General features: G+C 49.2%; 4 non-coding genes across 4 annotated transcripts; all 4 read right to left on the reverse strand.

Moving 5' to 3' along the window:
* Window positions 1-248: 248 nt before the first annotated feature.
* Window positions 249-321, reverse strand: TRNAM-CAU (transfer RNA methionine (anticodon CAU)). Its single transcript has one exon. It is a non-coding gene; the product is annotated as a tRNA-Met (tRNA).
* A 5,175-nt stretch (window positions 322-5,496) lies between these two features.
* TRNAM-CAU (transfer RNA methionine (anticodon CAU)) lies at window positions 5,497-5,569 on the reverse strand. Its single transcript has one exon. It is a non-coding gene; the product is annotated as a tRNA-Met (tRNA).
* A 134-nt stretch (window positions 5,570-5,703) lies between these two features.
* Window positions 5,704-5,776, reverse strand: TRNAM-CAU (transfer RNA methionine (anticodon CAU)). The gene has a single exon. It is a non-coding gene; the product is annotated as a tRNA-Met (tRNA).
* A 134-nt stretch (window positions 5,777-5,910) lies between these two features.
* TRNAM-CAU (transfer RNA methionine (anticodon CAU)) lies at window positions 5,911-5,983 on the reverse strand. The gene has a single exon. It is a non-coding gene; the product is annotated as a tRNA-Met (tRNA).
* Between the last annotated feature and the right edge of the window lie 9,005 nt (window positions 5,984-14,988).

Here is a 14,988-nt window from a genome sequence, read left to right on the forward strand (position 1 = left end):
TTACAGAAGACACAAAAATGTTTTTCCTGTCGAGCCACGTGTTGACAGGTAGAGTTTCGGTGTGTAATTTATAGAAAAATGTTTCGGTGCAAGGAGAAATTGCGCTACCGAGGCGGATGAAAGGCTGTCGCAAACGATCCTAGCCTAAGGTGGAAGCCTACTCAGTAACGCCCAATGCACGTTTTGTTTTCCAGCGCTACCATCGGCGCCATGGATGAGGCGCGGAGAAATAAAAATAAACACCGCCTTGCCCCGGGTGAGGATCGAACTCACGACCTTCAGATTATGAGACTGACGCGCTGCCTACTGCGCTACCGAGGCGGATGAAAGGCTGTCGCAAAGGGTCCTAGCCTAAGGTGGAAGCCTACTCAGTAACGCCCAATACTTTTTTTTTTCTTTATTGCCGATTTTGACGTACAAATCAAGAGGTTACAAGAAATAAAACATGGCGGCCACACTTCGGCCGACACGACTTTAAAATTTTTTGAGCGACATTAATCCATCTAGTACAGTTATCCATTGTGGTGGATCAGGCAGTGCGTTGTACACATTTCTTAAGCGCACAACGCTCTCAATGAAATGTTCCCGAACCGGGCGAACAACCAAGTCCGTGTGTTCAAACTGCATTCGTGTTTTCCACACCGCGTGGAGGCCCAGGACCATAATGAGGTCATAAGGTATTTCCTCTGAGGGATTCACAGGCAAGAAACGTATGCCGTACGGATCGAGGGGTAACTGTTTTTTTAAAGTTCTTTGGAGTACATCCCAATGAAAGATCGGGTCCCAGCAGTCTAGAAATACGTGTTCTATTGTTTCGGGTTTCTTGCATAAAAAGCAGTCACTGTTCCAGGGAATGAAGAGTCCTTTATCGTGAAGCCAGGTCTTAACTGGGAGGGTGTTTGTATGTAACTTGAAAAAGAACGATTTGCGGAGGGTAGTATAGGCATTTTCTTCACTCTTTTTAGGACGTCCTGTCCTGGGCCACCGCGATGTGGAGAACGGTACAAAGGTACAGGGAGCATGACATCTACAAGGTCTCTGTAGAGTTTTTTCTTTGTAACGGTTGACAGGTACTGCTGGGAAAAACGTACATTCAACAGCCTATACGATAAAACAACTTCATGCAGGTATCCAGTCACCCTTCCGCACATATTTTGCACAGACGAGACTACGAATCCAGGCAGAAGTCTATACAGTCTTACTTGTATAACTGTGCGCAGGAAGATATCATTCTGATCCCGTAAAAAAACAAAGCGTGCCACAATTTGTCGCAGAAACAAGTGAGCCAGGCCAAGACCTCCTTTCTTTACAGGCAAAAACAAATTCGTTCGACTGGACCGCTCCCAAGTCGAGGCCCAAATAAAAATAGCAAAAACCCGGTGCATTTTTTGAATGCTCATCCTCGCCGCACACAACACATTCATGACGTACCAGATTTTTGATATCAAAAAAAGGTTGCAGACAGTGGCTCTAGAAAACATCGACAGTTGCTTGCCTTGCCACCCGTTCGCCTTTTCTTTAGCCATCAAGGCTTGATCCCTCCAGTACGGTTCAGGGTCGCGATAATTTCCGAGAGGCACACCAAGGTACTGCGTTGGCACCATTGACCAGGTGAGCCGACAAAAGGCTTCTGGTGTGTCCACCCAATCGCCATGCCAGAAGCCATGACTTTTATCCCAGTTTATCTGGGCTCCAGTCGCATCACAAAACTTTTCGACGACATTAGTTGCCTCTCTAATGCTATCTTTGCTGGCGCAGAACACCGCGATGTCATCCGCGTACGCCAGAATTTTGACTTCGGCAGCCTGTAGTCTGTAACCTGTTATGCGCGCATTATGTTCCATCGCCAGACAGAGTGGCTCAAGATAAGCGGCAAACAGCAGTGGTGAAAGGGGGCATCCCTGCCTCACCGACGAGAGCACGCACAAGCTATCAGTAAGCTCACCGTTAACAATAATACGCGTTGTACATTTTTTGTACGCCATCGTGACGCCTTCCGTAATCACACTGCCCACATTTGTGTGTTCAAGTATGCAGAGCAATGCCTCGTGCGAGACACGGTCGAAGGCTTTTGCCAGGTCAAGCTGCATCATCGCGACGTGATCGCCCAGCGCATCGCAACACTCGAGCACGCTTCGAGCCACGTGCACATTCGTCGCGATAGTGCGGCCTTTAATGCCACAAGTCTGGTGTGGTCCAACCAACTTCTTAATAACACCTTGCAGTCGCTTTGCTAGAACTTTGGTGAATATTTTATAGTCGACGTTAGCAAGAGTTATTGGGCGATATGAGCCTGGCAACAAACGTTTCTGAGCATCATCACTCTTCGGGATTAGCACGATATGCGAGGTTGTGAAGGACAAGGGTAGTCTTTTCTGGTCATACGCTTCGCTAACAACGTGATAAAGAACTTGGGCAACCTCAGACCGGAAGGTTTTATAGAAAATGGCCCCTAAGCCATCCGGCCCAGGTGCTTTCCCGACTGCCAGCTCATTTATTGCGCATTCTATCTCACTTGGTGTGATTGGTTGTTCTAGCTGTGTCCTTACTTCTTCGTCAAGCTTTGGCATCAACGGAAGGAATTCTTTTTGGAAACAATCTTTAAGGTCCCGTGGATGGCTTAGAATTTCTTTAAAGTGCTCGGCAATCGCATGCTTAATTTCATTTCTGTTAGACGTGACGTTTTCACCTATAGCTAGTTGGCGGATTTCTTTTTGACATGCGTATCTTTTTTCATCTGAGAGAGCCCGCTTGGTTGGCATTTCTCCCGCCCACAGCTTCTCGGACCTTGATCTCACTACTGCCGCCTTGTACTTCTCCGAATCTATCCGTTCAAGTTCAGTTTTCACTTCCTTTATTCCTCTAACACACAGACCAGGTTCGACATTCTCCATACTAACAAAAAACTGCAGTTGCTGGCGAAGCTTTGTCTCTGCTTCTTTCTGATTGCGTCGAATGACACTACTTCTTTCAATAGCCATTGTTTTTACTTTCTGCTTAAAATCTTCCCAACGAATGGCGTAACTTTCTGGCTCGCTTGCAGTCAAAGTTTTCAGTTCTTTCGTTACAGCGCCGACAAAAGCTTCGTCATCCAACAGCTGCGCATTCATTTTCCACAAGTCCCAGCTAAAGATTCGTTTCCTCTGCGTCTTTCCAAAGGCGGCCGTTACCAAGCAGTGATCGCTGTATGCGATGGGTTTCACTTCGTACTCGCTACACATTGGTATCAATTCGGCAGAGACATATAATCTGTCTAACCTTGCATGGCTGTCTTGCTGGAAGTGTGTAAACTGCGGACGAGTACCGCTGGCGAAAACGTTACCAATGTCTTCAAGGTCATATTCGTGCACAAGTGTATTAAGAAATTCTGCACTCTTGTCACGAACACGCGAATGTTTTGCGCGGTCATCAACATTGCAAACACAGTTAAAATCGCCTAGCAGTATTATCACTTTCTGACAGTTTAGGTACGCCTCAAGCCTTTCAAAGAATGCCCGCCGTTCCATGTCAATATTCGGCGCGTATACACAGATGACGCGACACTCCAATTCGCCAAAGACGATATCAGCGATTAAGAGGCGTCCACTGTCACATGAAAATACTGACTGCACGCAGATTCCAAAGTTGTTGCGTATGAATATGGCGCAACCACCTGATCCACCAATCGCGTGAGAAATACACACATCGAAATGAGCACGAAAATTGGACACCATTCGGTCGGTGAGCTCCTGGCTCACAATTTTTGTCTCTTGGATTCCCACTATATGTAAGTCATTATCTAAGAGAAGGCGACTAAGCTGACATTGTCGTCGTCTTGCTCCAAGGCCCCGTACGTTTAACGTCGCTACCCGTAGCGCTCTTTCGATATTAACCGCCATGGTTACACGGTAGAATGGTGCCCATTACAATAGCCCAAGGGTCTGTGGTCATGATACTGTGGCGATAAGCGCGTCGAAGGCCAGGAAAAAAAAAAAGAAAACTCTAACCAACAAAAAAGGACAGTCCAAGTAAACTTGGCACCTCTTTCCAAGCCCGAACACGAAAAACGAACCGCTCATGATGAGGGCCATGGCGTTTACTGAAACCCCTCCCAACCCACCTTAGCTGGACAAACTAAATTTACGGGGGCGGTTTACCCGCCTGCCGCGAATCGACCGGAATGTTCGGTCGCGGCTTCAAGGTAGACCTCCGCATACCTGGGGCTTTGGTGGGTGGCTCGTCTCCGCCCCCGCCGTCCTCCTTCGTCCCAACGCTAAGGGTCTTGTCGTGTGGTCGTTTCTCCGCCAGCAGGCTGGCTGAAGCGCTAAGGATGTCCATAACCTCGGGTTCTGAGGTGCTGGGAGCCGCTTCATAATCAACTGAGGTTTTCAGCTCGGCGCTCACAGCTGTCGAAGAATCCTGCGAAGGCGGTTGATGCTGCTCTGCAGTAACCGCTTCGGTTCCGGGTTGCTCCTGCTGCGGCAGTGGAATCACCGTATTTTCGGCTACCTCCGTTCTTGCACTTGCCACCGATGCTGCATCCTCCATGTCCGCCTCGTCCATGAGCAGGTTTGAGGCGTCGTCGGTGGTTGTCAGTCCTGTTACGCTGGCATACGTCCGCTCGCACTGGCTGCTCTCATGACCGAAGCGTCGGCACGCACTGCACTTGGGGATGCGGCAGTCGCGACGAATGTGGCCCGTGCCACGGCACCGAAGGCAGAGCGGAGCCCTACCTGGCACGACCACGAGGGCCAACTCTCCGGCGACGCTCACCTGGTGCGGCAGGTCGTCCAACTTTACGCCCGGCTTCAACTTCAAGGTGACCAGTCTGGTAGTTCAGCCCTTATCTGCTAGGCCATGCACCCGCCACCGCTCTCGGCCGACGTCTGTGACCTTCCCGTACGGCTCGAAGGCAAACCGTACGTCGTCGTCGGGCACGCTGTGTAGCAACCAATGCACTTTCATGCGAACGTCCTGGTTGGCAGGATCAATTACGATACAGGGGCACTTTTTCACCAGCAGCTCACCCATGCCGACAATCTTTTTCACCGCATCTTCGTCCTTGAAAGTCACCGCCCACACATGGCTCATGCGGTAGGCTCCGAGGGCAATCACTTCCGGCAGGAGCGATAACTCGGCGAGCGCATCGCGAAAATCTTCTGCCCGATACGGGCGGGCCCTAACATCACAGTGTAGAAAAACGGTGTTCAAAACAAAACGCCCTGTTGGCAAACTAGGCAAAACAACTTGGTACTCATTGTCTGAAGCAATATTCCTGTTACCGCGGCCCTGCTGGGCCGCTGAAGCCGCTCCTACGGAGCCCATGACACACACGTCCGTCACGCTCGGTGGCCGGAAATGGAATCCCCTGCGCTACCGAGGCGGATGAAAGGCTGTCGCAAAGGGTCCTAGCCTAAGGTGGAAGCCTACTCAGTAACGCCCAATACACGTTTTGTTTTCCAGCGCTACCATCGGCGCCATGGATGAGGCGCGGAGAAATAAAAATAAACACCGCCTTGCCCCGGGTGAAGATCGAACTCACGACCTTCAGATTATGAGACTGACGCGCTGCCTACTGCGCTACCGAGGCGGATGAAAGGCTGTCGCAAAGGGTCCTAGCCTAAGGTGGAAGCCTACTCAGTAACGCCCAATACACGTTTTGTTTTCCAGCGCTACCATCGGCGCCATGGATGAGGCGCGGAGAAATAAAAATAAACACCGCCTTGCCCCGGGTGAAGATCGAACTCACGACCTTCAGATTATGAGACTGACGCGCTGCCTACTGCGCTACCGAGGCGGATGAAAGGCTGTCGCAAAGGGTCCTAGCCTAAGGTGGAAGCCTACTCAGTAACGCCCAATACACGTTTTGTTTTCCAGCGCTACCATCGGCGCCATGGATGAGGCGCGGAGAAATAAAAATAAACACCGCCTTGCCCCGGGTGAGGATCGAACTCACGACCTTCAGATTATGAGACTGACGCGCTGCCTACTGCGCTACCGAGGCTTTTTTTTTTCTTTATTACCGACTTGGCCGGAAAAACGAAACACAAAAATACAATGACATGACAATAAAACCACTGGTCAGTTTCTAGCTAGTGCACGATGATAAAATGGGTTAAATGATTTTAGTTGGTCGAGGACAGGCAACCACTCAGGTTGTGGAGCTCGCTGTCCGAAAACTTCCTGTGTGTACATGATGCTTTCAATGAAATACTGATGTGCAGGATGCACAACAGCATGTTCATGCCTGACATCCATTCGCGTGCGCGATAGGCTATGTATGCAGAGCAACATTAGCAGGTCGCAAGGCACTTCACCTGTTTCTGCACATGGTAGGAAGCGTATTCCAAAAGGCGTCAAAGGTAACTCTTTTTTCAGGGTGCGTTTCAAGACATCCCAAAGAAAGACAGCGTCATGACAATCGAGAAGAATATGCTCTATAGTTTCCACTTTTTTTGCAAATTAGACATTCCACTGACCAAGGTACAAAAAGGCCTTTGCTCTGCAACCATGGCTTCACTGGGAGGGTTCCAGTATGCAATTGAAAAAAGAAAGAACGCACTGAAGGCTTCACCGGCATTCTTTTGACCCTTTTTAGCACATCGCGTTCGCGACCCAAAAGATATGCACTGCGATAAACAGGCACTGGCAGAAACACATCGAGCAGGTCCTTGTACATCTTTTTCCTTGTTACAATGGCTAGATACTCATCGGAAAATTTTGACCGAAGAATACGCACTGCTGCAACAACTTCTTGCAAGAAAGCACTTAACCCACTCCAACCTGCAGACATGGATGACGCAACATAATCAGGCAGTGATTCTGACAATCGCACTTGTATAATAGTTCGCAGAAAATCATTATCTTGACGCAAGAAAAAGAATCTAGTCACTATCTGCCTCAGAAATAAATTTGATAATCCTAGCCCCCCGTTCCGCACCTTATGGAACAGATTGCATCGGCTGGTACGTTCCCATGTTGACGACCAAATAAACGTAGCAAACACTCTGTGCAACCTTTGCACTGAAGTCCTTGGCAAAGTTAACGCTTGCAGAACATAGAAAATCCTCGCTATTAAAAACATGTTGCACACCGTAGCTCTTCCAAACATGGAAAAGTTGTGACCGCCCCATTTGCCTGTCTGAGCTTTGACTCGTTCGGTTTCATGGGCCCAATATTCTTTGCTTTCTGTGTAGTTGGTTAGCGGCACGCCGAGGTACTTTCCTGGCGTGTCTACCCACTTCATTCGACAGAATACTTCTGGCGTGGCCTGCCACTTTCCATGCCAAAAACCAAAACATTTCTGCCAGCTTATCGCGCAGCCACTTGCATCACAAAAATTTACGGCTTCTCTCACCATTTCTTGCACGCTTTCCTGGTCTCTGCAGAACTCTGCTATATCATCTGCGTATGCCAATACCTTCACTTCATTATGACAAAAGGCGTAACCTCGAATGTTTTGCGTAGTTAACAGCTTTAAACAAAAGGGCTCCGGGTAAAGTGCAAAAAGCAGTGGAGAAAGAGGGCAACCCTGCCTCACTGACGACAAGACAGGAATACTATTACTCAGGCGCTTATTAATTATGAACCTTGATGTACAGCCATTGTAAACCATTTTCACGCCATCAGTGATGATACATCCTACATTCACATGTTCCAACAGCGCGAACAAAATTTCATGTACAACTTTATCAAACGCCTTATGCAGGTCTAGTTGGATCATGGCGACACGACCCTCCGTTGCATCACAGCATTCAAGGACACTCCTAGCTATGTGTATGTTAGTAAAAATGATTCTGTCTTTTATGCCACAGGTCTGGTGTGGGCCAACAAGGGTTTTAATTACTGTTTGGAGTCGTCCGGCTAGCACTTGCATGTAAATTTTGTAGTCTACGTTAGTTAAGCTTATTGGGCGGTAACACTCAACTGACTGCAACCTACTCGGGTCGTCCGATTTTGGGATCAACACCACGTGGGAGGTTCGGAAAGACGGCGGAGTTAACTTTCTTTCATAACACTCGCTTATTACGCGTTGTAATGCTATTGCCATTTCTGTTTTCATAGCCTTGTAAAGTGCGGCACCGAGGCCGTCCGGCTCAGGCGACTTGTTTAAGCTCAGCTGCTGTATTGCAGCTTCGATTTCTGCTGCCGTTATGGGCTCCTCAAGTACCTGCGCCAGGTCATCCTCGACTCTTGGCATTAGCGACAGGAATGCAGTTTTATAGTGTTCAACATCGGGCGTTTTAAGGCTGAACAAGTTTTGGTAATATTCCAGAAACGCCCTTTCAATCATCTCAGATTCGGAAGTTACGTCATTGCGATAACAAATTTCCTTTATCTCTTTCGAAACTGCATACTGTTTTTCGTCGCTAAGCGCCCTTTTTGTGGGCGTCTCCCCAAGCCAAAACCTTTCGCTGCGCGCCCTTATCACTGCACCTCGATATTTCGTTTCATCTATTAGTTCAAGCTTAGTTTTGGTCTCTCTTATTTCTTGCCTGTACAACCCCGGCTTGACGCCTTCCATGCTGAGCATGAAATCAAGCTCGGTACGAAGTTCCTTTTCTTGCTGTTTTTCCTTACGCTTTAAAACACATGCTCTTTCTATAGCGGCCACTTTCACGTCGCATTTAACTTGTTCCCATGTTTGTATAAAGTCTGACTCTTTTTCTAACAAGCTTTTGACTGAGTCTTTTAGTTTCTTGCTAAACTCCTCATCCTCCAACAATGTGTCATTAAATTTCCATAATTCCCAACTAAACTTGACAGTCCTTTTCCTCTCCCCAAGTGTGACCACGACTAAAGAATGATCACTGAAGCTGACGTCCACAGTCTGGTACTGGGAACACAAGGGCACAACCTCAGAAGAAACATAAATTCTGTCCAGCCTTGCGTGACTAACGCCTTGAAAATGCGTGTACTGCGCTTGTTCTGAACCTTGCAATGTATTCCAATTCTGCTTCATTAATCATCTCCAACAGCAGCTCGGCACTCGTGTCCTGCAGGGTTTTGTTCGTTGTTCTATCTTCAGGTCTACACACACAGTTAAAACCTCCAAGCAATAGTACACGCTTTTCTGTCAGCAGGAAAGGTTGAACACGGCGAAAAAAGGCATCTCGTTCGGGAATTCTATTAGGTGCATATACACACACAGCTCTCCACTCTACACCAGAAAAGTAAAAATCGCATGCTACAATCCGGCCACTTTCACATGAAAATACAGTTTCCACAGCGACTTTGCAGTTTCGCGTTAAAATCAGACACCCTCCCGACTTTCCTTTTGCATGGCACACGCAAACACTGATGTTACGTCCTTTATTGCTGGTAGCAGGGTACAGACTGGCGGGAAAGCCGCCAACACGTGACACATGGTAGCTCAGGGTTGCTTGGCCCTAAAGATTGTCCCGCTATAACACTCCTCCCCCCTACGTCACGAAGTCCTTCAGATACGCAGGGCGGCTGCGTTGGCGCTGTGGTCGCTGGACTTGAAGGGAAGCACTCGCTTCACGGTACTCACCACAGGAAGCAGATTCGGTACTGGGCGCTGCAGCCTCCTCCAGTCTTTCTCCTTGGTCCCGTCTTCCAGGGTCCTCTAGGCTTGAAGGAATGCCAAGCCCGGAACACCCTGCCGGGGAAGCAACCAGCGGTTCCTCCTCTTCACACATCCCAGAAGCGAAACTGTCCAATGCGTAGCTGGCAGAACGACTTCTGAGTTGGTCAACATGACGTCTCCATCGACGACCGTCCTTGGTGACGACCAAGTACGACACTGGTCCTGTGACAGCATCCACAATGCCCGGCAACCACTTGGGCCCATAGAGATAGTTGCGCACAAACACTCGATCCCCCACATCAAACAGTCGCACTGCCTGGCTACGGCGCTGCATCACCTGCTCTTGTTTCTGCTGCACACTGGACTGCAGGTCAGGATGCAGACGCTCTAACACAGTTGAAAGTTTCCTGCCCATTAGCAATTCGGCCGGGCTCTTGCCTGTTGTAGCATGAGGCAGGATATGCTGGGTCATTAAAAACCTAGCCAGACGTGTGTCGATATCGCCTCCAACCATTCGCTTGAGTACTCCCTTGGTTTCGCGCACCATGCGTTCTGCTTGACCATTCGAAGAAGGGTGATATGGGGCAACGGTCACATGTCGGATTTGATTCCGGCACATGAAGTCTCTGAACTCCTCCGAACAAAAGGCAGTGCCATTATCAGAAACAACAGTTTCTGGAATGCCATGGGTAGCAAAAAGGAAACGAAGCTTCGCACAAACTGTAGCTGTCGACATGGAATTCATCCGGCACACTTCCAACCACTTTGAGTGAGAGTCCACCACAATGAGGAAAACTTTGCCTTGGAAGGGCCCAGCAAAATCGATGTGTAGTCTTGTCCAAGGACGCTTGGTGAATTCCCAAGGGTGAATCTTTGCAGCTGCTGGCGCAGACCTGGATTCCTGACAACGTGCACAGTCTCTCACCTTCTGCTCAACATCTCTGTCGATTCCTGGCCACCACACGGCTCCTCTGGCAAGCCCCTTCATCTTGACAATTCCTGGATGAGCTGTGTGAAGAATGTCCATGACATACGGTCGAGCTGGCTCTGGAATGACCACACGACTGCCCCACAGCAAACAACCTTGGTACACCGACAGTTCATGCTTGCGGCTCACAAACGCTGCAAACTCTTCTGGCAGCTTACCCTCTGGCCACCCATGCTGCACCCAATTGCAGACTCTAGCCAACAGCTTATCCCTTGACGTGAATCTTGCCACCTTCCTAGAGTTCCATGCTACTTCCGGCGCCATTTCCAGCATCCCTACTTCCCAAAGACGCTGCTCCTCTTCCTCTGCCCTACTGGCTCTCAGTGGTAAACGACTGAATGCATCAGCATTGGAAAGCTTCTCCGCTGGTCGATACTCAATTTCATAGTCATAAGCCGATAACATGAGGGTCCAACGCAGCATCCGTGGTGATAGCACCTGGGGAATGGGCTTGGCATGGTGCAACAGTCCTAAGAGAGGTTTGTGGTCTGTCACAATTTTGAAATGTCTCCCATATAGAAACTGATGATACTTCTTTATGCCAAAGCCGATGGCGAGCGCTTCTCGGTCTGTCTGGGCATAATTCCGTTCTGCCGCACTCATAGTTCTCGACGCATATGCAACCGGTCTCTCGCTGCCATCTTCGCACACATGACTCAACACAGCACCCAGTCCGTACGGGGATGCGTCACAGGCCAGCACTAGGGGTTTGTTGACATCATAGTGCACCAGAACATGTGATGACTGTAGCAGATCTTTCGCCTGGCGAAATGCTTCCGCCTCAGCTTCCATCCAACGCCACTCGCGACCCTTGTCCAACAGCCGGTACAGTGGCTCCAAGGCATGAGCTGCTCCTTTAAGAAACTTGTTGTAAAAGTTCAGAGCTCCTAAAAAGGCTTGAAGTTCCTTTTTGCATGTCGGCTCTGGGGCCTTGTGAATAGCACGCACCTTGTCTTCTGTCGGCTGCACACCTGCAGAGTTCACACGGAATCCCAAGTAACACACTTCCTCAACACCAAATTGACATTTGTCAAACTTTAGTCGCAGACCGTCTTCATGAATTCTTTTGAGCACTTCTTGTAAACGAGCATTGTGCTGCACCTCATCCTTTCCACCGATCAAGATGTCATCCAAGAACACAAGAACACCATCAATTCCATGCAACAGTTCTTCCATGTACCTCTGAAAGATAGCCACTGCCACTGACACGCCAAATTGAAGACGGGTTACGCGGAACAGTCCCCGATGTGTTGTAACCGTCAACAAGTCAGCTGTTTCTTCATCAACAGTCTTCTGTTGATACGCCTGTCCGAGGTCTAGCCTTGAAAACTTCGAGCAACCTGCCAGCCTGGCAAACAGCTGCTCCGGTGTCGGCAGGGGATACGTCTCCCACTGCACTACACGATTGACTGTGCTCTTGTAGTCCCCACAGATCCTTATCGATCCATCTTTTTTGACAACTGGAACGACAGGTGTTGCCCACTTCGAGTGCCGCACAGGCTGGAAAATGCCTTGGCTCACCAACTTGTCCAGTGCTTCGTCCACCTTCGGTCTCAATGCAAACGGTACTTGTCGTGGCTTCAGAAATCGCGGCGGAGCTGCCGGGTTCACCACTATGCGTACAGGAGGCCCTTTACTTGTCCCAAGTCCAGGCTCAAAGACTGAAGAATACTTCTTGAGCAAGGCTGTTGTTCCCCTACTGCCAGTTCGACTCGGCTCGTACACACTGTGAACACCACTCAGACTTATTCCCAAAGACTTGAACCAGTCCCGACCGAGAAGTCCGATACTAGCACCCTTAACCACCACCAATCGCAGGCGATGTTCCTGCCCCTTGAATTCCACCTTCACGGTCAGTTCACCCAACACTCGTAGTTCCTTGTTATTGTAAGCTCGGAGATGAAGAGTACTTGGGCGCAACGCCCTTTTCGATATTCGCAGCTTCTGCATAGTCCGGTCGTTGATGACTGAACACACTGCACCAGAGTCCACCTCCATCTCTAGGGGACTTCCGTTGACGCGCACTTCCACTCTCACGGCTGGCTCTTCACCAGACAGCACGAACACGTCGTAAACGTCCGACGCAGCATTCTTGTGACGGCCTCCACTGGCCCGTTTTTTGTTCTGAGAGTTGGGTTCAGCCGAAGCGCGAGCTGCCGCCTTCCTCCTGCATGCTCTCACTATGTGCCCTCGTTGCTTGCAGAAGTGGCACTGCATATTCATGAATGGGCAACTGCTTGGCGAATGCGCACCCTTGCAGCGGAAACATACGCTTGTGCTCCCAGGCGAACCAGCCTGCTTATGGGTACCCTCCTTGGCTGTCACTGGCGCAGAGACCTTCGCAACACACGGGTCGAAACGCTGCCCGCTCACGCTGCCAACTTCACACGATGCGGCACTGCCGCGAATTTGCTCGGTCTGTCGCTGCGCAGATTCCATTGCAATGGCTTTCTCCCGAGCTGTAGCAAACGTAAGCTCCGGCTCCGCCAGCAACCGACGCTGAAGGGTCTCGCTTCGCACCCCGCACACTAGCCGGTCGCGCAACATGTCATCGAGCGACGCACCGAAATCGCAGTGTTCCGAGAGACGTCGCAATTCTGCGATGTAGTCGGCAATTGACTCACCGGGCTGCTGTTGACGTGTGCCAAACTTGAAACGCTGTACTGTCACCGACGGTCGCGGCGAGAAGTGGTTTGAGAGACGCCTGACGATCTCATCGTAGGCCACGGCCGACGGCGCATCCGGAGAACAAAGGGAGCGAACGATGGCATACGTTGCTGGGCCGCAAACGCTGCAGAGCGTTGCTCGCTTCTTCTCGTTACCGTCGATGTCGTTTGCTTGAAAGAAAAATTCGAGGCGCTCCAAATACAAAGGCCAAGACGTCGCCTCTGTTGGAACGAATTCCCCAATCGTGCCCAGCGCAGTTGCCATTTTTACCTCGTCGCCAATTATATGTTACGTCCTTTATTGCTGGTAGCAGGGTACAGACTGGCGGGAAAGCCGCCAACACGTGACACATGGTAGCTCAGGGTTGCTTGGCCCTAAAGATTGTCCCGCTATAACAACTGAACTGTGCACGGTAAATTTCAGCCATCGCATCTGTCAACTCCTCGCTTTCAATTTTTGTCTCTTGAATAGCCAACAGATCGATTTCGTTTTCGAACAAGAGACGCTTAAGCTAATTTTGCCTCCTTCGCGCAGAAAGACCTCTCACGTTCAGTGTGGCAATACGCAAGCAAGATGTTATTTGAGACGCCATCTAAATGGTTGGGATTCGCCGCTCAAGAAGTGACATCGGTTTGAAGCTCACCTCATCAAAAATCCTTCCAGTTTGCAAAGTACGGCGGTGTCAGCACTGAACCCGATCGAAGACCGGGTTACCAACACGAAGACCCTGCACGAAGACCCTCTATTCAAAACTAATATATGGGATGATGGTGTGGGGAACCACAACAAAGGGTAATTACAATAAGCTCATAATACTGCAGAAAAAGATATTACGTTGTTATGAAAATTATTATGGACGTTACCAGCTCCTACAAACTTCTCCTTTGTTCTTAAAATATAAAATGCTGAGGGCTGACCAGCTATACTACTATAAACTACTTCAGTTCGTACAACTCCGGAAGCTGCACATTTGCGACAGGGAAGAAAACTCCACTTATCCTTTCCGACACAATAAAAGACGCATACCAAAAACTAGAACCAATTACGGTAAACAAACAGTTCCTTATCAAATGGCTTCGATTCTCAATAAACTTGAAGGTAACTTGAATTTCGCATCTAATATTAGCACATTCAAAAAGCACATTAAAGATGTCCTAATAATATCAGGTGTTTTGTACGGGGAGTGACGAGTACATATGACATGCATACACAGGATGTATCCTTCTCTTGTACTATGGTTTTTCACTTTATTTTTGTTATAAGTGTCCTTCAATGTATTGTCTACTGAACAAAATCTCTGTATAATATCCTTGCATTTTTTTTTGTACTTATCATACTGTGTTAATGTTGTGATTATAATGGCATACTTTACCCACATTTGTTTCAATTATGTGACTTACCTTCTTGTTATGCTCAAATTTGTATTGCACTTCCGTCGACTGCAGAGGGACAGAGGCCTCGTCAGGCACCACAGCCTTTAGCCTCTGCCCCTGCAGCAGATGCTGTAACTGCTCTGCTGAAATAAATCTTTTCAATCTATTCGGAAAAAAAAAAAAGGCACCTCCGCTAAGGCGGAGGGACACCCGACGAAGTCCTACGATCAGGAGGGATGTTCGGCTTGGGCTTGTAGGCCGCACGTCGAACAGGAGGCGCTTTGGGAAGAGGTTCCTCATGGTCCGTCCCGTCGTAGCTCGTCGCCTTGTCATCAGCTTCGTCGTGCGTCCTCTTCGCTGGCAAAGTTGACGCCGCGGGCATCTCCGTGTCAACGTCCTTCTCGTCGGTCGATTCCAAAACCGTCTCAGCT

Source organism: Amblyomma mixtum, chromosome 3 (assembly GCF_055824585.1).
Source record: "Amblyomma mixtum isolate Tamu chromosome 3, ASM5582458v1, whole genome shotgun sequence".
Classification (NCBI taxonomy): Eukaryota; Metazoa; Arthropoda; class Arachnida; order Ixodida; family Ixodidae; genus Amblyomma; species Amblyomma mixtum.